The 25,215-nt window shown below is 38.7% G+C and overlaps 1 long non-coding RNA gene across 20 annotated transcripts in view; it reads right to left on the bottom strand.

Annotated features, from left to right (window-relative positions):
• The window catches only part of LOC101738340 (voltage-dependent L-type calcium channel subunit beta-2), a 234,453-nt gene that overhangs the window by 165,281 nt on the left and 43,957 nt on the right, over positions 1 to 25,215 (bottom strand). For 18 of the 20 annotated variants that reach the window (XR_005244616.2, XR_009973057.1, XR_009973060.1 and 15 more), the window contains exon 3: positions 18,870 to 19,007. The exons of the other annotated variants lie outside the window; for them this stretch is intronic. This is a non-coding gene — a long non-coding RNA (voltage-dependent L-type calcium channel subunit beta-2). The remainder of the gene's footprint in view (positions 1 to 18,869; positions 19,008 to 25,215) is intronic. 20 annotated transcript variants of the gene reach the window in all.

Raw genomic sequence — 25,215 nt, 5'->3', positions numbered from 1 at the left:
GAAAAAAGCAGCATCTTAAATACAAAAATAATTACTTAATTTGTTTGAATAATGCTAATAAGTTTAATGATATTTCTGTTCGAAAAAAATATGTTAATGTCTCATCTTAATCTTGTATTTCGAGTCTTAGAAAACCTGAACAGCCTTTTGCGTTTTTTTCAAACATTTAGTCTAATTTATAATATTCGTTTTTAAATGTTATCCAATTTTAATATAACTTTCATTACGTACTCTGATCATCGTAGATTTTTTTTTTCGAATAAATCAATTAACGTGATCCACGATAATTTTCCCCCGTCCGTCATTTATTTCGTGTCGTCTGAAACCGTACGGATAACGAAGTGACGTGAGTGATATTGAAGAGTTCGATATCGAAATTACAACGTGAAAGATTATGGTGAAAATTGTGGGCAATAAACACACGTGAGGTGTGCTCACGGAGATGGACAGTGAAACCGGTCGGTTATACAGTAGGCGATTGCGTTTAATTGGATTTGATTGATAGTAGTTACAGGAGCTCAAAGACACCAATCACGGTGTAAAATTTCTCACCCACCTTGAGCATAGAAGCGAACACAAAACTTCTATAACGGAAGGACACGGGACACCATCATGTGTATTTTCCCAAGTAAGCCTCATAAGACCACGACCCTCAGCATTGAGGATTATCGAGGCAAGGAGGATGTACAACGGCTATCCCATTGTTCGAACGGTGAGGCAATATTAGTTTCCAGCAGAAGTAGTCAGGAGGGTGATACCTGTGCGACCTTCCACCAATATGAGCGGAAAATTTTGGATTTTATACTCTATAAGCGATAACGGTATGACGGCTTACCTTTCTTTCTAAGGAGAACGAATGATATATTAGCGGCAGAAATAAGTAGAAAATAAATTCGGAGAGTTAAGAGAAATGACCGTGGTCAACACCAGACGAGTAATAAACCCGAAGGACGCCCGGCTAGCGAGGTCATCACTGACAAACGACCCTACGTGGGTGGTAAGCCAAGCCACCCCGGCGGTACCCCTGGTGCTCCGGGAAGCCCCACACATTACGGGACCGCTGACCCTCTGGATTGGCTGGCACTTCGAAGGCCACTTAGACCGATGCTAAGTAGGATAACAGGATGAGGAGCCTAGAGCCTGAATGACGAAGCAATACTATTATTAGTCATCATCAGTTATCTCCTAATTCCTAACAGATTGACTAATTTTATGAAAGATCATCTTACCCAATACTGCCCGTAAATTCCAATTATATATGCTATAATACAATATATCTATATAAAATTGTATTAAATCTGATTGCACATTACATCACATGTGTGAATATGAGTTACCGTGTGAAACTAGCGCCCGAACCAATCACAATAAATAACTATTAGTAAGCGATCATATCATGAGTGAGGTAATACAGATCACTATTAATTCTTTAATAATTAGTGATACATAAAATTATAATACAGCTTGCGTCTGAATTATGTTTCACACCTATCTTCAATGTACTTTTTGAAGAAGTCGTAATTCCGTTTTATCACATACGAAAGTCAAGAGCACATCGTACTTCTAGTAATACCAATGCAATGTATTCTGCCCATGATTCTTTAGAAGCGTCATTTTAAGAAGGCCATGTTGAGTTATGAAGCTCATTTCAGAGCCGATTCTTATGTAGAACAATAATAACATGGTGAATAAACAAAGTGATTCTAGATGTGAATTTGATGGCGCTATCGTCTCAGGTCATCACAAGTCCAGTGTGGTCAAAACTTTTGACAATCTTAACGGCCTTTTTGTGTATGGAGCCAAATAGAAGTAACTGGTATTTGGAAGACCCGTGCCAAGCCCGGCCAAGTATGCAACATTTTTGTTTGACTTGATGGTCATTGACTTTAAAGTATCATATAATACCTATATTGAAGTTTACAATTCTTTCTAGAACCTACTGGTGAAACTTTGCTGATTTTTGAATTTTCCTCGAAAGGAAGCTCGTCTTAGAAGAACGCATTCTGAAAGACCTTACTATTAAGGCTTGCATAAATTCAACAAATAAAACCCTGCAACTTTCTGTTTGCTTAAGACGTTAGTTAACATTTAAAAAAAAAAGTTCTATTAGCTTAGTAATGCTGGGTCTGGACTTTAACACCCAAACCTTCACAGCCCCAAATTGTAGGGCGTTGATCGCTCAAATCAACCATTTCTAGAAATAGGATCGACTAGGACGGAGCCTATAACACAATTCCCGCGTAAGATGGACCTTTTGGGTAGGACGCCCATCTTAAAGGAGGTAGTAATAGTAACTGTTTCAAAAAATTTAGGAAATGACAAAGTGAAGTCTTCCATCAAGCAGCTGATATTATCAGTACACCGACGCTCCGAATGCAATTGTTCGGAACTTGTGTAATTGAAGGCATATCCTGACAATGTCGTTAAGATGATTCAAGTTTTCAACATAATATATCTTTTATTCTATGATAACGTTCACTACAGGTAGCTACGGATTACTCTGCAATCCGCACAGACCAGACCTAAAAAATTTAACACCACAAATGAGCTTCTAGCTCAAACTAGGACATGTTGAAGATATGGGAAACCTCCGTGATTAGAAACTAGTAGATATATGCAGATCACAGACGTTCTAACTTCAAGCAGAATTTAACCACATATATTACAGTCGAACAGTTAACCGATGATAATACGGCAATGGTCGTGCCTCCTTTTGTGGCCACTTTTACGATCTACCAGTCTGAAATAGAAATCCTACAGTAATCATCTATTCACAATATTTCTCTGTCCTGCATCGGACACAACACAAAAAATCATAAAACATCATCAACATTTTTATTAATTAGACGAAAACTACAAAAAAGCAATAATGATTAAACATTCATACATATCAAAAGAGAGAATAATAAAAACCCCGGTAATGTGTACGTATAAAGGCGCAATTAACTCGGACGCTGCGACCGGTTTCCACGACAGATTTAAATAATAAAGATACCATTTGGTAATAAACAAGCATATGCCACATACAACTTATCAATTTCAATTCTAATGGTGATATAGAATAGATAATTGCAAGGTTTTACTGTGAACTGACCTTGTTGTTCCCTAACTTTAATGTCTCTGAGAAGACACATTTGCCAACTCGTGGTGACCGCATGGAGGCGGTATCTACCCGCTCATTTCTGTCGTAAATCAATGATTAGATAAGATTTTCATATTTAATTTGTTAATTCATATTTAAAAAAATGTCCCGTTTTATTAAAACTAACACAACATAAGCTATTAAAAATATTACGTTATAAATTACTAGAGGATTATAAATTAATATTGCTAAAGGAAACGTTATTTTCACGTATACATTATTCACCTTCAACGACAAGCAAACACGGAACAATATTCGCCAAGTTCCAAAAATGGCGATTTTCAATTTTACTTTTTATTACAACTAGTGATTCCGCAGTAGTCGAAAATCGACTATAATGTTAATTGAAATTGTATGTTTAAACATTATTATGGTCCTATTGTCAGATACTATTATATTTCTATAATATAATCACAGATTTCGCCAAAACATACACTACAGATAAATAACATTAAAGACAAACAATATTAATCTGTTCGGAATTTGACCACAGACTTTAAACATTAACAAAAGTTTGACAATTGACAATAAACAAAGAGTATAACTATATGTATGTAGGTGTGTCAAATACATGGTAGTGTGTGTAATGTTTTTTATTGATTTAATGTATGTTTTATGCATAATTAAAAAAAATGCATTGTGCACTCCTCCTCTGTATTCTCTATAAGTGTGGGAAATTTCATACTCCTCCATCAGCGCAATTTTCGTAAAAAGGGATACAAAGTTTTTGCTTCACGTATTAATATATAGATTTGACAACTAACATTAATTTCTTATAAACTCACTTTAAAGTGCTATAAAGTGCACGTCTGAAAAACAAAACCATACTAATCTATGACAATTTTACCGTATCGAGGTAAGCCTCCTAGTTCGGCAATTGGCGGTGTCGCAACATCACCAGTCCGCTTCATTACGTATTCATACAATAAAACAGAAATAATGAGATGTTACCAACACAAAAATAATAATATACAGATATATATAAAAACGGTTTTTATACTTTTATGTGCACATATATGATCATGTCAATGTACCGAATGTGTTTCTACTTTTGTATTCATATTTTCGATAGATTTTGTGTAGGTTTTTCATGGATTATTATTATTATTATTTTATTGCTTAGATGGGTGGACGAGCTCACAGCCCACCTGGTTTTAAGTGGTTACTCGAACCCACAGACATCTACAAACGTAAATGCACCACCCACCTTGTGACAAGTTCAAAGTTCTCAGTATAGTTACAACGGCTGTCCCACCCTTCAAACTGAAACGCATAGTAATGCAGTAGCTTCACGGCAGAAACAGGCGGGGTGGTGGTCGTGCGGATTCACAAGAGGTCCTACCACCAGTCCATTGTTATAAGGTGTGTGTTTAATAATATTGTTTATAAATTCAAGAAACTGCATTTAAATAACAGGAAAAAGACGAGATACAACACTAAGCAAAATGCGATCGAAAAAACTATTTAGGTAATTTTTAAATATTGCAATAAGTAAGGGGAGTAAGGGGGTGAACGTAATTACCATCGATACGGCCCCAAATGTCAACCTCACCTGCACGCGCGACTGCGACGACTAGTAGTCGTGGTGCTCCCTGCTAGACAACGGACGAGGCAATGGCGACCGAACAGTGGCGGGATAACCATATCCCCAGCTGGACAATCAGCTGGATGAGGCTGCAGCGGCCTAGGGGGCTAAATCCCCTCTAAAAAGTTCTGGGACGGAAAGGAATGGGAAGCTACCGTTACTATTTTTCCCAAGAAAACCACCATGAGAAAAGTCAAAAGGAAGTTTAGTATGTCGAGCGCTCCGACTGACTCTCGGCGCCAGGACGAGTCCGGGTCTCCTGGTGTGAAGTTGGTTACCGGCTATAAGTCAGTGCGTCATCAGGCTGCTTATAGAAATTGGGTTACTGTTGACTCAAATACTAGTACCACAGGGCGATTAGGCCATAAACAAATCCTTAATGTTGGCACCTGGAATATTCGCGGACTCTTGAGACCTGGGAAAATCGAAATAGTTTGCAGAGAGATGGAAAGTTGTGACCTGGATGTGATGGGCTTAAGTGAGACTCACCTCAGAGAGTCCGGTCATCTTGTCATGGCATCGGGTAAGCTGAGACTCAGTGCAGGTAATCCAGAAAACAGCTTCAGCGGCATTGGGTTTCTAGTATCAAAGAGAATGCGTGGCAGGATGATCGGGTACAATGCAGTCAATGACAGAATCATTGCACTAAAACTATCTGCCCACCCTTATCCCATCAACATCGTACAAGTATATGCACCGACCTCGAATTCAAACCAGGATGAAATAGACTCTTTCTACAACAGCTTGGGGAAAGTCTACCAAGATATCCCAAAGAAGGAAGTCACAATTCTCATGGGAGATCTCAATGCCAAGATAGGCAATACGCTAATGGATGACCATGTTCGTGGCATAGTCGGGAAATTCGGGCTAGGGACTCGTAACGAGCGAGGGCAGTTACTCCTCGACTTCTGTGCGGAAAACAATGTTTCAATCATGAACACCCACTTCCAGCATCATCCTCGAAGGTTGTATACATGGATCTCCCCTAACGGTCAACATAGGAACCAGATTGACTATGTCATGATAGGGAAACGATGGAAATCATCTGTCCTGAATGTTAAGACGAGACCAGGTGCAGATTGTGGCAGTGACCACCAACTACTTGTTGCAAAAGTTAAAATCCGTCTTAAGTCAATCAAACAGCAGAAACCTAGGAAGGTGGTGGACATATCGGGTCGAGCGCAGGAGTTGTTTGCCAATGCCATTAAAGAGCGGTTGCGTGATTTTGCCGTAGATCCCTTCGACTCTGCAAATGTTACCTGGGAACAGTTGAAACAGGTAACCTTGCAGACAGCGAGCGAAGTCGTCGGAACACAAGCAATAGAACAACCTAAATCACCTTGGATGTCCGAAGAAACATGGTCAGCTATTGTCAGAAGAAAAGCCCGAAAGGATTACGACTGACGCAAATAAGCATGAGTACGGACTGCTGCATCATGAAGTCCAAAGACTTTGCAGACGTGACAGAGATGCCTATATAAGTGCTGTCTGCGACGACATTCAAAGGGATTCTGAACGCATGCATTCTAAGGACATGTTCCGCAGAGTGAAGCTGTTGGCCAAAGAGTACAAGCTGAAAACCTGGACTATTGAGGACGACCGTGGTAACCTCATCGTTGACAGGCAGGCTGCGCTAGACAGATGGAGGAGATACAGCGAACAGCTATATAGCGAAAAGGGCTGCAATGATATTGAAGAAAGGGTGGACTATAACCAACATGAGCCAGATATCCTTCTTCAAGAAGTTGAGGCAGCAATCAATAGGCTGAAGCAAAAAGCATGCGGAAGGGACAGCGTAACCGCTCTAATGTTAAAGAGCCTAAGCTCGGATGGTGCCAGGATTTTACACTCCATTTGCCAGAAAGTATGGCGTACTGGCCAGTGGCCTGAAGACTGGACGGAATCAATATTAATTCCTCTCCATAAAAAAGGCTCCACGCGCAAATGTGAGAACTACAGGACTATCTCCATAATCTCGCATGCCAGTAAAATTCTCCTCCATATTATCAATAAAAGACTGGAGAGTTTTATCAGTAGGCAAATCGCAAAAGAGCAAGCGGGTTTTGTTAAGGGTCGAGGAACCAGAGAGCAGATCTTAAACATAAGGCAGTTGATCGAAAAGGCAAGGGAGTTCAACGTCCCGATGGCTCTCTGCTTCATTGACTACGCCAAGGCTTTTGACTGCATCAACTGGAAGAAAATGTTCGACGTGATGCAAGAGATGGGAATACCGGACCACCTCGTCTCCCTTGTTCAGACTCTATATATGGATGGAATTACGAGAGTCAGAATGGACAATGAGTTTTCCCATCCATTTAAGCCCGAACGTGGAGTCAGACAGGGGTGTATTCTTTCCCCACAACTCTTCAACCTCATCGGTGAACACATTATGAGGCTCGTTCTGGAGAACTGGGAGGGGGGTATTCGTGTAGGAGGCCACCGAATTAGTAATCTTCGTTTCGCTGATGATACCACTATAATCGGTACCTCGGAGCGAGAGTTGCATGAGCTTCTGAGGAGAGTGGAAGTCGTTAGCAAAGATTACGGACTTTGCATCAACCGATCCAAAACGAAATTGATGTTTGTCGATAGAGCTGGCACAATGACACGCACTCACGAACTGCGTGACCTGGACGTGGTGCAGGAATTTGTGTACTTGGGGTCATTAATATCCAGTGACGGTGATTGTGACAGGGAGGTGGTCAGGAGGGCCCAGATGTCAAAATCAGCCGTGAAGCGATTGGAGAAGATTTGGAGAAATCGCAGCATAAACAAAAAAACTAAGATAAAGCTCATGAGAACCCTTATCTTCTCCATATTCTTGTACGCTTCTGAGACGTGGACCCTCAAGGGCCGTACCCGATCGAGAATTGACGCATTTGAAATGTGGTGTTGGCGCAAAATGTTGGGCGTATCATGGACGGAGCGCAGAACAAATGTGTCAATTCTCGAGGAGCTAAACGTCAAGACCCGTCTATCTACAATCTGCATGCAGCGTCTCCTCAAGTACTTCGGACACGTGGCCCGACAAAATCCCGAGAACTTGGAAAATTAATAGTTGTAGGTCACGTGGAAGGAAAGAGAAGTCGAGGAAGATTGCCAACCAGGTGGACGGACATTATCAAGGAGGCCACAAACATCAGCGTCCCGGGCGCCATTAAGCAGGCCGAATGCAGGCAGCATTGGAGGAAGCTGGTGCAAAAACTGGACCAAGGTGGTCACGACCCTCAGCAATGAGGAAACGACAGAGAAGAAGAAGAATAATTGCCAAAATGCTTACACAGCGCGTAGTGTGCGCTTCCGTAACATACATCACTGCAGGGTCGTTGTACATTACGGTGTGACGATTATCAAAATGAATTTCTTTTTATTACTCAGGCTTGTGGATGAGGTCACGGCCCTCCTGATGTTAAGTGGTTACCGGAGCCCAAAGACATCTACAGCGTAAATGCGCCACCCACCTTGAGATATAAGTTCTAAGATCTCAGTATAGCTACAACGGCTACCCCACCCTTCAAACCGAAACGCACTACTGCTTCACGGCAGAAATAGGCAGGGCGGTGATACCTACCCGTGCGGACTCACAAGACGTCCTACCAGCAGTAAAAAAGTTTAATAACCAGTTGCTAAGTTTCTAATATTTGGGTAAAATACATTTTATTGTTCTGACTTCAGTAGCGTTTCCTTGACACGATGTGTATCACCCACATTCACGTGGCTAACACAATAAACTATTTCTCTAGCACACAGAGGTACCATAACCCTCAACTATTCCCGATCAAAAGATAAACATTGATCGTTTCGGCATAAAACTGTACTTTGTATCTGTTATTATCATATGCTCCTATAAAACTGTTTAGATGAGTGCAGTTTACGAGTTAAGGCACGGTCGCACACGAGCAGCGGTCTTGATAAGAAAATTGTAATTAGTACTAACTAGTAGTAATAATTGACAGGTATTTTTTTAATTTTTCTGTAAATTTTTATTTTGTTTTCATAACTATTATATCCATTACATGTCATGTAGGAGATTGCCCGAATTTGCACTTCATCTCGGTGTGAAGAAGCTAAGTCGTGAATGTTTTGTGAATCACCTTTTTTAATATTACTGCGAGCGGTTTTGATACTCAAAGCTGTGGCATTAACAGTCTATATAGGTATGTGATGACTAAACTGACAGAATACCGGAGCTGAGGGCTCTCGTGATGAAAATCAACGCTTTGAGCAGGATTTAAAAAAAAAGTAAAAAAAAAACAGAATGTACATAGAATTTGCAGCCTCTTCATTCAAAGGCATACCTACATGAAACTTCTAGAACCATAGTCTACAACGAGTAATTAAAATTAATTTCAACTATTATTTCATAATTATAAAAAATAAAGTGAATTCTTAATTGCATCCGAGATCCTAAGTTCCGAGAGATCCTAAATTAATTAGAATTTAATGTGACGAATAAATTAATACAAGAGCGTGCGTTTAGTCCTTAACAACAGGCGACCACAGACAATCCGATCAGATAATAAACGTGAAATAAAAATTGTTTACCGCGAGTAGTCCGGGCCGGCTCCTGAGTGCCGACGTTTAGAACACACGTATAACTACGGAAATTCGGAGATCCTCAGAGCTCATACAAAAACAAGTCGCTTTGGAAACTTTGAAGCGGCCGAACCAATAAGAGATGCACGATGTAGTTATATGATGTTTCCGACTGACTCTGTGGTGCTGTAGTTTGCGCCCCTGGCTTTTTTTTATTACTTAGACAGCTCACAGCCCACCTAGTGTTAAGTGGTTACTGGAGCCCATATAAATCTATAATGTAAATGCGCCACCCACTTTGAGATAAGTTCTAAAGTCTCAAATACAACGACTGCCCCACCCTTCAAACCGAAACTAATTACTGCTTCACGGCAGAAACAGGCAGGGTGGTGGTACCTACCCGCGCGGACTCACAAGAGGTCCTGCCATCAGTAATAATGAAGATCTTGGGTTCGATTCCCATATCGGACAAACGTTTGTGAAATGTTGATTTGCTCTTTGTCTGGGTGTTTGTTATCTAGATATCGAGGGGTAAAAGCTTAAGTGACATTCCGCTTAATACGCTACATTTATCTTTGTAATAATTAAAGGTGCATTTTATTTGGTATCATTATCAACAATCCGATGTGTTTAATTAAACTCTGAAGAAGTTTTTTTGTTATGATATGCTTTCCAAAGCTTAAACTTTAAAGGCTTTCCTGTAAAGTTGCAAAAATGTCGCTTAAACCAAATAACCTTTCAGCCCTCGCTATGTTTATACATATTAAAACGTATATAAATATTTATGTCAGTCTCTGATACCCATAACAAAGGAAATCCTAATTTGGGACTAGATGATCATGCGTGAATTCATTCCTGGCTATTATTATTATTATATGCGACAACTAAGTAATTCTTTGAATTTTGTAGTAAGAACTAATTTATTTTTAGGAAATTCTTACCTGAGACGCGGTTCCAAATGGTTGCCACTAAAAATGAATAGCAAGATGTAATAAAATCGAATCGCAAGAAAATACGCAGTTGCTCCTTCATTTATTCACCAACTTACTTGAGGTTAAATTTCGTTTAAACTTAGTTAAATTTAGGTTAAACTTAGTTTAAATTCTATTTTAAAATAGCTCTCTACCCTTTGAAAAGATTCACAACAGTAATAACACGGGTCTTAGCTGTTGTGGACCCACAAAACTAACCCACGTAACTATACTGAGACAGTAGAACTTATATCTCGAGGTGGGTGGCGCATTTACGTTGTAGATGTCTATGGGCTCCAGTAACCACTTAACACCAGGTGGGCTGTGAGCTCGTCCACCCATCTAAGCAACAAATAAATAAAAAAACGCACAAGGACCTCTTTAAAAATTTTATGAACCTATTAATTAGTAATATTGGTATACGGAACACTTCACTTGCGCAACGCTGACGTCTTTATCGCCACATACGGAAAACGAAGCATACATACATTTTTTTTATACACGCACCAACTAATTAACCTGACTCGTGTGTATCTCTGGCATTAACCTGTTACGACATACACAAGAACTATCTATGTTTTTAATGCCAATAAATATATTATTATACCTCCATAATATTATACCGGCCGGTATGATTCCGTGATTTTATTATGATACATTAACATCGGCAACGTTAATGTTGTTTTGTTGGGAGAATTTAGTTTGAAACTTACTCAATGTAGGGTAAACTGCACGATTATTGACAGTTTATCGTTTTTCGCAGAGTTATGGCTCGATCAAAATTATGAGCATTTTCCGCTTTTGTGATGGTCTGGAAACCGAATTTAATTAAGCAAGCCGAAGTGTGACGTAGTGACTTTGGCTGTGTGATAAGAGATGAGAACAGCACCACCCCATCTCTTTCTCCGAGTGTCATAAAAAGGCAACTAAAGGATTCTCCGAAGAATGAATACGGCCCACTGAGTTTCTCGCCGGATTTTCTCAGTGGATCACGATTCCGATCCGGTGGTAGATTCTGCGAAGCACTGCTCTTGCTAGGGTCAGTGTTAGCAACTCTCCGGTTTGAGCCCCGTGGGCTCACCTACAAACGTTATGGTGAAGCTGAAATAGCCTCACAAGGCTATCAGCATAGGAAGAAAAAAAAAAGAAAGAAGAATGAATAGCAGCCTTAGTGCTTACTGACGGGCATATTGTAAGCCCGCACAGGTAGGTATCAACATCCCGCCTATTTTTGCCGCAACAATGCATTCAGGTTTGATAGAAGAGACAGCCATGATATAATGCAACTGAGGCATCGACTTCGTATGTTAGGGTGAGTCCACGATGGTGGCATTCACGCTGTGATGACTATAGACTTTAGTAACTACTTTACATAAGGTGAGCTGTAAGCTTGTTCATCAATACATGCAATAGAAAGATTTAATCAAATGAATTGACGACCCAACTTATTTTAAGTGGCTACTGAAACCCATAAGCAGATAAGAAGCAAGATATTGTGTTTATGGTTATCCTTCCATATGCAGTTCATAGGATAGGATTGAAATTTTTTTATGATTGAAGGATTACTGGTGGCCCTGGGGCCTTTCCAGTTTCACCAGGACAGGTGGGCGAGCAAAGGCTCAGCCAAGAGGGGGGATGGACCTTTGCGAGCTTGGAACATACGAAGTTTGCAGAAAGCCCTTAGAAGTAAACAATGGCTGAACCATGCTCCTGATATTGCTGACATCGGTGAGCGACGGTGATTACTTACAATCAAGGGCACCGTATGCTCATCTGTCTACAAAAACAAAACAAAAGAAAACGCCGCTCGTACTTATAAGTATCAATTAGAGTTAGGTAAGAAGGAAGCAAAGTACATTAAATTGAAGAATATTCTTTCATACCTACTTCAAATTCTTTGTCACTTAAAAACATATTAAAAAAGTAGCTTTTATTCAAAAATGCCGCACACAAACTCTCCATAAAGCACTAGATCAACTTCAAAAGTAACCGCCGTTAATTAATAAAGTCTCTTGCATTACACCTACGCTCTATATAGAGCGCGGTAGAGTTCGACGCGTGTGGCCGACCAATTAAAAGTTTGTCTAATTTATGTCAACTCTATATCAACGTTATTTATCTGAACATTACTGGTTCTAGTGTAATTATCAGTATAATGTTTTAAAGTCAGTGATTCTTAGATCGGGAGAGAGATTTGTTTCAAGGGAATTTTTGATTTTGCTTTATCTTCCAAGTATTTTCTTGTGGGTCAGAGAGCTTACAGCCCGGCACCTATCCATACGAGCTGACATGTTGTGTGCTGACATTACTTGTAAATATCGGCTGTCGATTCCAATACGCAGATAGACATCTGGACATGAATAGCTTCACCGACCTTTACCTTGAGGTGGAGGTTTTTTACTGTCACTGTGGGCGGACAGAGGTGTATACCGCACCCATAGTGGTCATCATCGGTATTTTTTATTTATTGCTTAGATGTGTGTGGACGTGCTCACAGCCCACCTGGTGTTAAGTGGTTACTGGAGCCCATAGACATCTACGACGTAAATGCGCCACCCACCTTGAGATATAAGTTCTAAGGTCTCAAGTATAGTTACAACGGCTGCCCTTCCGGCCCTGCCGGCTTGGCACCCTTCGAACCAAAACGCATTACTGCTTCACGGCAGAAATAGGCAGGGTGGTGGTACCTACCTGTGCGGACTCACAAGAGGTCCTACCACCAGTAAACTCACAAGAGTTCCTACCACCAGAAAGAATGTACCCAGTACACCAGTAAGTACAAAGCCAAGCGGCTGCTTTCGCTTTCTTAATCATTATCCGTTTACACGTCGTAATATCTGTTAACATACTAACGGATTTTCAACTCTTCAAGCGACAACCGATATCTAATTAGTGGCAGAAAATAAAAAGTGTGAATCCTTAGCGTCCAACACAAATTTTCAGTATTTCTATAATTTACGTCATACAGATGTATAATGAAACTCATATAATTCGAGTATTGACTTGAGGGCATCAAATGTACCAGAAGAATCGATAAGGCCAAAGACAGGAAAGCTAGAGCAGAGCAAAAGCTATAAGCCGCGGCTTGGCTATGTCCTTGGGATTGCTGAGGTTTATGAACGACGGTAACCACTCACGATCGGGTGGGCCGTACGCTCATCTGTCTACAAATACCATAAAAAACTGTTTCGCTTAAAGACACATAAAGATTGTCTAGATAAAGATACACACAGATAAAGACACAGATAAAGATTGATTACTCTGACGGCTAGCTTCGTATAGTTGAGAAGCATCTTAAGCAAAAATCTAATTATATTCTGCCATAAATTAACTAAACGTTCTACTTGAACGTGTAGATGTAATACAATGCACAAAGGTAGTCCGTATTGGCGGTTTCTATTTAACAAAAATAATAATAAAAATGATAATTAAATCCCAAAAAACTGAGACTGGCATAAATCATTGAACACAAAAGCCGCGCGCTGGTTATTGCTAATTGGCCGGCTCCGTCAGTCCGACTGTAATACTGACCGCAGAACAAAAATCTACAGAAGGCGCACTGTTCTTTTTGGTTTGAATATAGATTTCATGACCCAACTAGCTCACCGCCTAGTCACGTGACCACATAGACATAGCATTGTGAATGCCGATTATCTTGAGATTTGAAGTCGATGATTCAATTTTAATGTGTAACGATTATAATTATCACGAATGGACTAATGATGGGACGCTATCCGGTCATCGTCCTCGCCGAACCTGTCACTTGCGACGAAGGGCTCGACGAGTCAATTAACCCATAGACACAGCCCACTGAGTTTCTCGCCGGATCTTCTGAGTGGGTCGCGTTTTCGATCCGGTGGTAGATTCTGTGAAGCACTACTCTTGCTAGGGCCAGTGTTAGCAACACTTCCGGCTTGAGTCCCGTGAGCTCACCTACATGTTAGGGTGAGCCTCTCAGGGCTATCAGCAAAGGTAGGAAAAAAAGGGTGCTATGTGCACCCAGGGATTCGGAAAAGTCCCGTTATTATGTATTTTTTTCATTGGCTAAATCATACGTCCCAAAGTTATCTCAAACGAAATAGACATACATTAAACAAGGTCATTGGCTTTTAAATATTATTAAATTATAAGATTGACTGTTTCAATTGCACTATCAGTGACACTAGTGAACCATAACTGCAGTAGAAAGCTCGGAGCGTTCTCTTAATAAAGTCATAAGCCCCACTAATCACAGCAGTAAGCCTTCTGAATAGCTCCTGCATTGTATTCTAAACACCAAAAGTCAATTCTTTAAACAAAGAGTACAAAACGAGCCGGCTCGCCGCGTAACACAATACTATACCGAGAAAGAACATTAAAATTATGTTATTAGATTACTGACTAAACGCTATATGAGTGGTTATATTTATGTGGGTTATTTTAAAGTTAAACCACGTTCAATCTTAATGTTAATGTATTTAAGCTTAGCGCTTACGGCTTTCCATCCATTACATGGAAATCGGTCATAAGTCTACACGTGTAAAAGCGGTTAGCGCTGTTTTAGAAATGTAGAGATACGTAGACCTTAAATTCGTTTATAAGGATTTCGCAGCTAAGCGCTGACACATGGAGATTAATATTTTACTACCATTGACCGTGATAGCAGACTTCAGACTTTTTAGTCGGCGACTACTTACCTAATAAATACGAAATTTGAAAATTAAGTGTGTTCTAATAATCACTGTACAAAGCCGTAACAAAATTCACGATACACAACTAGGGTAGACTTTTATAAGTTATTGATTTGTAATAAAATGCACATAGCTTACAAAGAGTCAAGCTCGGATACCACCTCGTGTTAAGTGATAATCGAAGCCCAAAGATAATGAATGCAATTGCATATGATGACCACCTCATCCTTCGAAGGGGAACGCGTGATTGCTTCGCTACAGAAATGGGTAAAATACCTCTTTTTTAACGCTGGGGAATCCATTTACGGATACCCGGTCCAGGGGGGTAAAAGACCTGATTATGTCCGACTCCGGCGCCTCCAGAGAGGAAGAGGGAGACGAGGAGGGTTTTTCACTGGTGGTAGGACCTCTTGTGAGTCCGCACGGGTAGGTACCACCACCCCGCCTGTTTCTGCCGTGAAGCAGTAATGCGTTTCGGTTTGAAGGGTGGGGTAGCCGTTGTAACTATACTGAGACCTTAGAACTTATACCTCAAGGTGGGTGGCGCATTTACATTATAGATGTCTATGGGCTCCAGTAACCACTTAACACCAGGTGGGCTGTGAGCTCGTCCACCCATCTAAGCAATAAAAAAAAATTAAAAAGCCAAGGTCCTCCACCTCCCCCAATTCCTCACAGGAGACTACGCCTTGAAAAATGCGATCGCGGCGCTCGCCCCGCAAAACCAACTACCGACTAAGCCCCATCAAGCTCCATCACACCAGCTACACCAAACCTACGGTACCGCAGTGCGCGCCGAAAGCCTGCCTTAAATACTAAATTAATAATTAAATACTTATATCTGAGTAAAATATCTACCCAGATACGTACCCGCATAGATCTACAGTTTGCCCCAACACAAACCACAATCAAGGTTCAAGTAATAAGGTCGCATGCACTTTCGTCTATACATAAAGCTTCAAGTAAACTCAAAACAAACGACGCGCGCTAGCGTTTTTACACGCACAAACCAAAAACGGACACATACGAAATGTGCTAAGTAAAAAATATTATTATCTTATAATACGCCATAAAACACATTAGGTGAGCGCTTCTCAAATTTTTATTATTTTTATTTTTCGATTTCGTAGGGGATCGTAGCTTGCACTGGCGTAGTACATTACGTAGCTGCTCGTAGCGCGCACGTACTTTCTCTTCCCGATGTAATTTATTGTATTCTGATTTGGTTCTATGATAGACACATCTTTTTTCCATCACTAGCTTAAAAAGCTCGCTAAATACGAAAACGCTTCGAATGCCATAATTATGCCATGAATCAGTCATAGCCTTATAGTGGCTATTCTGGAGAGATTTTCATCTCAGGTTTTAAGGTGAGTATCATGAGGTGGTAATCGCCTAGTATTGTGCAGACCGTGAGCTAGTCGCCTCGTCTACCTTAATAAAAAAACAACCTTATAATTTAGGTAAGTGTTGTTAAAAAATGTCAATATTTCAAACTCAATTTTATAATCTCTGTAAAATCAAAGTTTGAGAATCACCGTTGATCAGTACTCGTAGTTCATAAACAATTCCAGCGATTTCTATTAAAGCATTCGACATATCGGCATAAATACCGAGAGGCCAAGATCGAAGCCGAATCTGGCTGGGAACCAACGCGCGGCAGTCGTAAATAACGCGCCTACAACGGGATTGCGACTCGTTTTGTTTATTATTTTAAATTGTTTGTGTGAAAATACACGTATGAGTGCATGCGGTTATTAGCATTTTAAAGATCAGTTTTAAGCCGTCAATTTTAAAGATCAGTTTTAAGCCGTCAATTTTAAAGATCAGTTTTAAGCCGTCAATTTTAAAGATCAGTTTTAAGCCGTCAATAGGTTAAGTACTGTCACAAATCAAGACTTCCTGGGTTTTTTTAGAACAATACTATTTATTTTCAAATTGCTTTCATTAGTTTTACTTATCTATTTATGTAACGGTATTTTTGAACGTACCTGACCAGTTTCAAGATATCCGATTGGGTTTTTGAACTTATTAATTATTAAATTCAAAATGTTTAAATAATGACGGGTGGTGGTAATATATTGATTGGCGACTGCGATGAGTGTACTAAAGTTTGATTCCCGTATAAGGCCATATTCCGGATGGCAATTTCGTCGTCATATGTATTGAAGTTCGACTTTTGTTTGTGCATCTTCTTATCTCATAATAAAGAAAATAATTTTAGCTAAAGTCGTTAAATATAAAAAGCTCACTTTAACACAGAGAGAGGGTCATAAATATTTGTGGTTTTTTTTTCTATTCACTAATAAACTATCGACCGAATAAATTCGGGCACAGCCACAAAAATGTCCGTTCTTTTCTTTAAGAGCACAACACTACGTCTGCCTCGAGTTTACCTTTGTTAAAATATTACTATTGTAAAAAAATTTTGAATTGATTTATATGTTTACTATATTTGTAGAAATCTTAGCGAATTATTGTCTTTTTAATTTCTAAAGTGATATTGACGATACTCATTAGTGAATTAATTTAAAAATATATATTTAATTGGAACGTTTTATCATGAGCGATATAATATATAGATTTTAGCGCTAGTACAGTCTATAGTTGACTTATAGATGAACTTTTCTAAAATGTTTGTTGTGCAAATTTGCTTATTATTCTTTTGAGTTTGACTATCTATGTATAATCTGTTCTTCTTCTATCTCTATTCTCTAGTACTAGAGTTATTTACATTGTAAGTTGATTTTTTTTCAATTACGTTCCTTTTATCTTTGTATCGCTGTAAATGGTGTCCTGCAATAATTCTTGTATGATACTGGAAGGGAACGGGTAGGCCTAAAGCTCGAGGCTGGAGAGCCTTGGGATATATCAGAGGATATATCCCGCCTCGCATTGTCTTTACATTTTTGTTTAGTAAAATCTATATTTTTTTGTTTAAACATGTGTGTGATGTTTGTGTAAATAATTGTTCATGGCCTTTTCGAGATAAATCTAAAATATGTTACAAGCTGGCCTATGAGAAACCTATGTTCAAAAATTATTTGCGATGAAGTCTTTGATGCGATAAATAAAGATTAAATAAACCAACAAGCACTTTCGCTACTATACCTAATATTGTAACCTTTCAAATCGGGTAGGCTCACGGCCTCCTTGATGACTATCGACGCTTTTGCACATCGGCGATGCTAGAGATTCAGCAAAGTAGCTCACTGTAACTTCCGTCAATTCGCGTCAAACACGTTCATTGCATAAATCACACAATGTTAATCACTTTCAATACACTTCGAAAACAATTACAGCCCGTTCATATATCAAATAAGATTAATGCCTATGGCATATTAGATTTCAAACCTTACCTTCCATTGCATAAGCTTTAACATCCATTGCAAAGAACAGATGAGATTATCTCCAAAATGAAATAACGACAATTCTATAATTAATTTTATTTGTAATTTTGTTTTCAATAACTAATTTGGATGGTCGCTCGCTATGTACAGTAATATGGGTTTTCTGAGTGCACATACTATTTAGATAGCAATCCAGATCGGATCAAGGTACTATTTGTATGACTAGTTAATATCTAATGCATTGTAATGATTGTGATTTGTTTTGTTCATCAAATAAATAGATAATAAAAAAATTCAATACTTTCCGAAACATTACAAATGTTTGTTCCTATTTTTTGTATTCAAGTTGCTTATGTTCATTACCCTATCTATAGTTTTATATTTTTCTAGAGTTATAATTGTTAAATATTAATTATTATTTTCTTAAATGATTAGAAATTAGCAGTTTGTCAACATACTAAACGCTATGTTTTCAAACGGCGAAACGACTGAAAACAGAGACAAATTGCTCTGATGCGATTTTCGCATAGCTACGGTTTTATATGTAGTATGGCTATAAATTGTAGGGTTGTCACAAATCACGAAAGCATCAATTAAAAAGGTAAAAATACGAACCCAATAAGCGCTGAGGTTCGGCTGGAGTCGGCTCTGAATATCCGGATCGGAGAGTGCGCCTCGTCCGAGCGAACCGGACCCTGACGAGCCGGAAGGACGCTTGCTCCGCCCCGCGCGCCTCTCGCCTCCGCTCCCGCCCTGCGCACGAGTACGCGTCACCACGCCGCCCCGATCACACATCTCGATACCAATTTATTCCATCCATTCAAGACATAGGAAAAATAAATGAATGACGCTAATTGTGACAACCCTACAGTTAAGGAAATATGAACGGGGTTATATATATACTCAAAATACAATGCAGGGCGCTATTTCACTGAAAAAATCGTGTATTAGTTGTTGTTAAATTATATTACAAGGTATGTCAAAAGAGTCGGCCTCAGTAGCAAGCCTAGAAGTAAACTCGGAAAAATTCTACGTGAAGATTCGACAACCCTGCAGAAGATTCTAAGCTAAAGATGATATTTAAAGAATGTACAATGTGAGGAAGAGAGATGAAATAATATACAAATGTTTTGCTAAAATCTAGGAACATACGATAAAATCTAAATTGAGGAACCTTAATTAGAATCAGTTCTAGTGAGTCAACTTTTCTAATAATTAGCGATCTAAAAGGATCATTAGTATACTAGTAAACGAAGGAAGATTCACATTGAAAAGTCTTCAAATTTGTAACTAATAAAGATTTTTTTGGAAAAAAGATATCAGGTCTAGGTTGATTCTGTGTAGGTTGTCGTTTAGAAGAATTAGGAAGCTGGTGAATGTGAGCAAGGGCGCATGCGTTTAAACACTCCAAGTTTTTTCAGTGTCCTGAAGAATAAGCACCGAAATGTGTGATCGTGTAACATCTAATAAGCACAGTACGTAATAGAGTTCCACCAGCGATTTCATACACAACTATATCAAGTTCATCGATATCGATAAATATTAATATAAAATAACCTTGCTACATTTGTGTGAATTCAATTTTTAGATTACACAGTAAAAATATTGCAGGAATTTCCTTCAAAGTGTTATATGCCTTGCAGCTAATATAAATTGAGTTAATACAGAAGTGAGAATAAGACGTTACGTATGTAAACAAAACGATGCGTATTTGTGTTCGAAATCGCTAATGTGGAAATAATTTTAAAACCAGTTTCACAATTCGCCAAGTAAAAGTATAAATATGACTAATGTCCGCCCTCCATTGCTCCTGCAGCTAGGCCAGAGATATGGTAATTTTGTATGACTCAAATAAATCCTTACTTGGTGAATGTGAAACTGGGCCTTAAACGAGAGTATTAACAGTAAACGTTACAGAAATTCTAGTATTTCTATTTGAGTATTATTTTTTAAAAGAAATTCGATGACAAATTCAAGTGGCCAGTAAAAAAGCAAATGATATCTGTAATGAAGAGCCTAAGGCTTAACTTTCCTTATAAAGACTGAACTTCAAAATAATGTACGGATCACGCCTCATATCCATGTATACAATTTGTCAAATTTAACCTTTCGAAATTTGTTAAGATTTGATTTAATAAAGATAGATATTTGCCTATATATATTTATAAATATATATGCAGATATATTGGAGTGGTTTCTATAGTATGAATTGTCATTAACATTGAAATTAAATAGCAGTTGATTTACACCGTTATATACTTATATATAATATTATTATTATTAAGAACCGAGACTTTGTAATTGGTAGATTTATATTATTTCAATACAGAGAATATAAATAGCCTGAAGATTTACTTTAGTAAATTTTCTTACAAACTAAACAAAGGATGGGTCTACCACCGTGTTCTATATCAATTGTATTATTTCCAATTCAATATCTTTATATATATATATATATATGTGTATCAATTGTTAAGCAAACATTTTTTTACATATTTGATTGGAATATTACAATATATCAATGAAAAAAACACACTATAAACAAATCCGCATGTAAAGGATAATTATTATAAAAAATATAATAGTTCGGATGTTATGCTTCTATTGGCGCGATCTGTTGATCCACTGATGTGCAGGTATATTGTAATTTGAAATAATAAAAAATTAGCATTGCACAGCGTAATAGAAGTATATTTATAATTAGAATTGAACTGAACAATTAATTATCGATTTTATTAACGAATCTGCAACTAACTAATTCTATTTACAGTTATGTAATACCTAGCAAGATGGTTGGTATTGTATATGACGAGATTGATATGTTTATGCGAATTAGTGAATGCTATTAAGTATTACGCGGTCGCAGATAAATTAAGGATTAAAAAAAGAAGCCAAACACCTTTTTTGACTACGAACAACGAAAATACTTAATAGTGAATTTATATTTCGTAAACCGTTTACTGGTGGTAGGACCTCTTGTGAGTCCGCACGGGTAGGTACCACCACCCCGCCTATTTCTGCCGTGAAGCAGTAATGCGTTTCGGTTTGAAGGGTGGGGCAGCCGTTGTAACTATACTTGAGACCTTAGAACATTCCAAGGTGGGTGGCGCATTTACGTCGTAGATGCCTATGGGCTCCAGTAACCACTTAACACTGGGCTGTGAGCTCGTCCACCCATCTAAGCAATTAAAAAAAAGTTGAAAGTTTAAGCGTACCTAAGTTCTTCTCTTTTCCCATCGATAAATCTTTAGTAAAATCGAACCCTGAATGTTTCCCTTCGCATATACCATAAGTAACCAAACCGCACACGTTTGTTTCTGCTTGGTAACGATCCACTAAATCTCCAATACTTAACTATCGGCCCTTAGTTTTATAGGTTCATAAACCAAGCGATCGCTGTTTATTATTTTCTCCGTAAGGCAACGAAACAATTGTTGGGCTGTAAAACTATAAATAAAACTGGATTTGTTTACATGAAGGAGTGCGATTTTTTTTTGTTATTGCACATAACGAGTTCTTTAGGTATGCAGTAGTTACTGAGGCTCATACACGACTTGGAAACCTGAGTTTGATGTCTCAATTGAATAGTAACTGCCTCACTTCTCAAAGCCCCGCAGTGTTACTGTGAGCCGTGAACCACACGCGTGGTCTCAAAATACGGCCCTCGGTTTGCTGGTGTTATATTTAAATAATCCTGTAGCCCATTTCTCAGAGAACCCTTAAATCGTTTTTCACGGGATAGACGCGTCAAGAAATTACCGATAATAGGACGTTTTGTGAGTCCACCACCACTCTGCAAATTTCTGTCGCGAAGCAGCTATGCGTTCCGGTTCGAAGGGTGGGGAGCTAGATGTACTATAGAACTGAGACTGACTCGTGTTATAAGTTGATTGGCGGCAATTACTCTGTTGTAGATATATGGATTCTGTTATAACTTAACACTAGATGGTTCGTTAGCTCGTTCCGCAGTCGAAACTAGGAAAAAGAGTTGGGAAGATGCTATTTTAGGTAAAGACATAGGTAAATACATTCATGTAGTACCATTGACTACTAACTGACTTCTTTTTCTCCACCTTATCCTATTAAGTGGGGTCGGCATAGTGATGTTTTTTATTCCATTCTCTTCTATCAGCCGTCATCTCAACACTCCTCTACCTTGCACTACTATTTCCATACATCTCCTAGTCACATGCACCTTCTCTCTACGCATCACATTGATATGTCTACAATAACAAGCGTGTAGACGGGCCACTTCCAGGGCTATATCTCATAGACACGAACACCAGCCACCTCGAAACAAAATCAAGTGGTATTTAATCGAAACTCACGACCACACTGCTGAGTCATTCGATGTGTACGTCTCATATACATAATCCATCATTTAAAGTTTTCCGAATAAAAATAAACCAGTTTCAAAGGATTTTATCAATGAATCGAAATCGATATTGATTTGATTCACGCCACTTATAATATCTCAAATACATTAGATATTGTTCTTGAAAAGCTAAAGTGTACTGTCATGAAGTGTAACGGACCTGTTAAAGATTTTATTTAAGTATATTTCCAAAACTGAAAGTGAAATTTCACACCTTTCTTTTAACCTCGTGCTTGCAATAAATCATTAATATAGGTACATAATTATAATCGAGCCGTGATAAGCTTAGCCAGTAAATTGATATTTGTAGAAGGGTTATCCAATGTAATTAGCCCTCGTTCACCTAGGTGGCGTCCTTAGCGGTATGATGTCCGTGATCCACGGGTATAGCAGATAGGTTTTTATTTTTATTTTTATTGCTTAGATGGGTTGACGAGCTCACAGTGGTTACTGGAGCCCGTAGACATCTACAATGTAAATGCGCCACCCATCTTAAGATATAAGTTCTAAGGTCTCAGTAAAGTTATAACGGCTGCTCCACCCTTCAAACCGAAACGCATTACAGCTTCACGGCAGAAATAGGCGGGGTGGTGGTACCCACCCGTGCGGACTCACAAGAGGTCCTACCACCAGTAAAGTAAGTTTATCTGTTTTGTTTTATTATTTTATGTCCCGTTTAACCGATTTAGTTAAAACCACGTAATGGATATTGTTGGCGCATCGTGATGCAGTCAACAACAATAATATACAATTACATAGAAGACAAAAAAGAAACAGAATTCAATAGAAAAACAATGATGCAATCGAATCGTAAAAATTCATCGACAATTACGCACACATGCGCGTCAATAAAAGTACTCCAAAGCACAAAGAAACTGTTTTAGTGTTGGCGACACCAAATACGTGGACCGGTATTATGTACATAAATTTATTTTAAGTTTAGAAGAAAAAAATCCGGCCGTGCCCACACTTTGTTGGAATGGTTATTATCTCATTCCGTTGGTACTCGTGAGATTCATTACACAAGTATTGGCTAGAGAGCGAATAAAACCATTTTTGTTGTTGTGCTAAGGACGCGCCTCGCGTCGATGTATTTTATCGATAAATTATTTTATAAATTATTTATTTATTTGCCTTTCACATACTTTTCGTCCAGTTTTATTTAAAGTCGACCTCGATATACTTTAGATATATACGTTTATTTTTTGGCCGTCCTTATGCCTTGCCTGTCTTTATATTAGTTTTGCTAGATAGACTCAGACCTGCCTTAGTCTCTCTTTTGATTTATTAAGTATGGAAAGTTCAGTAACAATTTCTCGACTCAACTCTTAATCACTAAAAGAAGCCTGTAAGGATAATAATTTGACTATCGTCACGTTCCGCAATGAACGCGGTACATATAGCATTGACATAAGGTCTGGTTTCCACTCCTGCGCGGAAAAACACCGGCCGGCTATGCCAGCGTCACCGGATGAGTAGGTGATCTCACGGGGCTTTAATCTGACGTTGTTAACACTGACCCTAGCAAGAGCAGTGCTTCGCAGAATTTACCACCGGATCGGAAACGTGACCTATTGAGTAGATCCGGCAAGAAACTCAGTGGGCTGTGTCTGAGGGTTTTTTTTATTGCTTAGGTGGGTGTATGAGCTCACAGTATGATGTTAAGTGGTTACTGGAACCCATAGAAATCTACAACGTAAATGGATGATAAATGCGCCAACCATCTTGAGATATAAGTTCTAAGGTCTCAGTATAGTTACATCGGTTGCCCCACCCTTCAAACCGAAACGCATTACTGCTTCACGGCAGAAATAGGCGGGGTGGTGGTACCTACCCGTGCGGACTCACAAGAGGTCCTACCACCAGTTTGAAAGTGTCGATACCACAGCATCGCATCACTAACAAAAAACCAGTTCGCGTGTTAATTGCGGTACCAAATTCGTATCGGAATCATTTGAATATCGGTAATTTATGGCAGCGACATAACTAAGTATCATCTTTACTAAGTTCGACTTCACTATTTGTGTTAATGTTGCATACATTAGAATTGCAAGGTAACCAAGATAATTCAACCGCAAACACTAATCCAACGAACCACTGTAAAGGTCTTGTTAAATTGGAAACCTAAGCCATTTTTAAATGAGCTTTGATGTTTATACAAATTGTCTCGATGATAGGTCTGATGTGAATGGTGTTTGTACAGTAATTTTTGTTTAAATTTTAGATGCAAACGCGGAATTAAAGATAAAAGCTACCGGAGAGCGATGACCACCGCCATGTCTCAAATGTTCCCATTTTTAATTAAATTCACGGAATAAATAGAGTTGAAAATAATTCGTTAGCTAGATCGAAGATAAACGTCTCATTAAACAGGTATTTCTACGGGTTTTTTTGTTGTTCAATAATGTATTAACTTTGAAGTAATTTAATATGTTTAATCGTAAACAATGTTCGTATAAAGGTCAGTTGCTTTGTTTAGACAAAAACACGCTACGAGTTTAATTACTTTTATATAAACGGTTTATTAGTTAGTTAAACGTTAAAAATGCTGTTTTGTTTTATTAAATCAAACGTACGAATTTGATT

This window comes from Bombyx mori, chromosome 4 (assembly GCF_030269925.1).
Source record: "Bombyx mori chromosome 4, ASM3026992v2".
Taxonomy (NCBI): Eukaryota; Metazoa; Arthropoda; class Insecta; order Lepidoptera; family Bombycidae; genus Bombyx; species Bombyx mori.
This window is presented reverse-complemented; position numbering and strand designations above follow the sequence as displayed.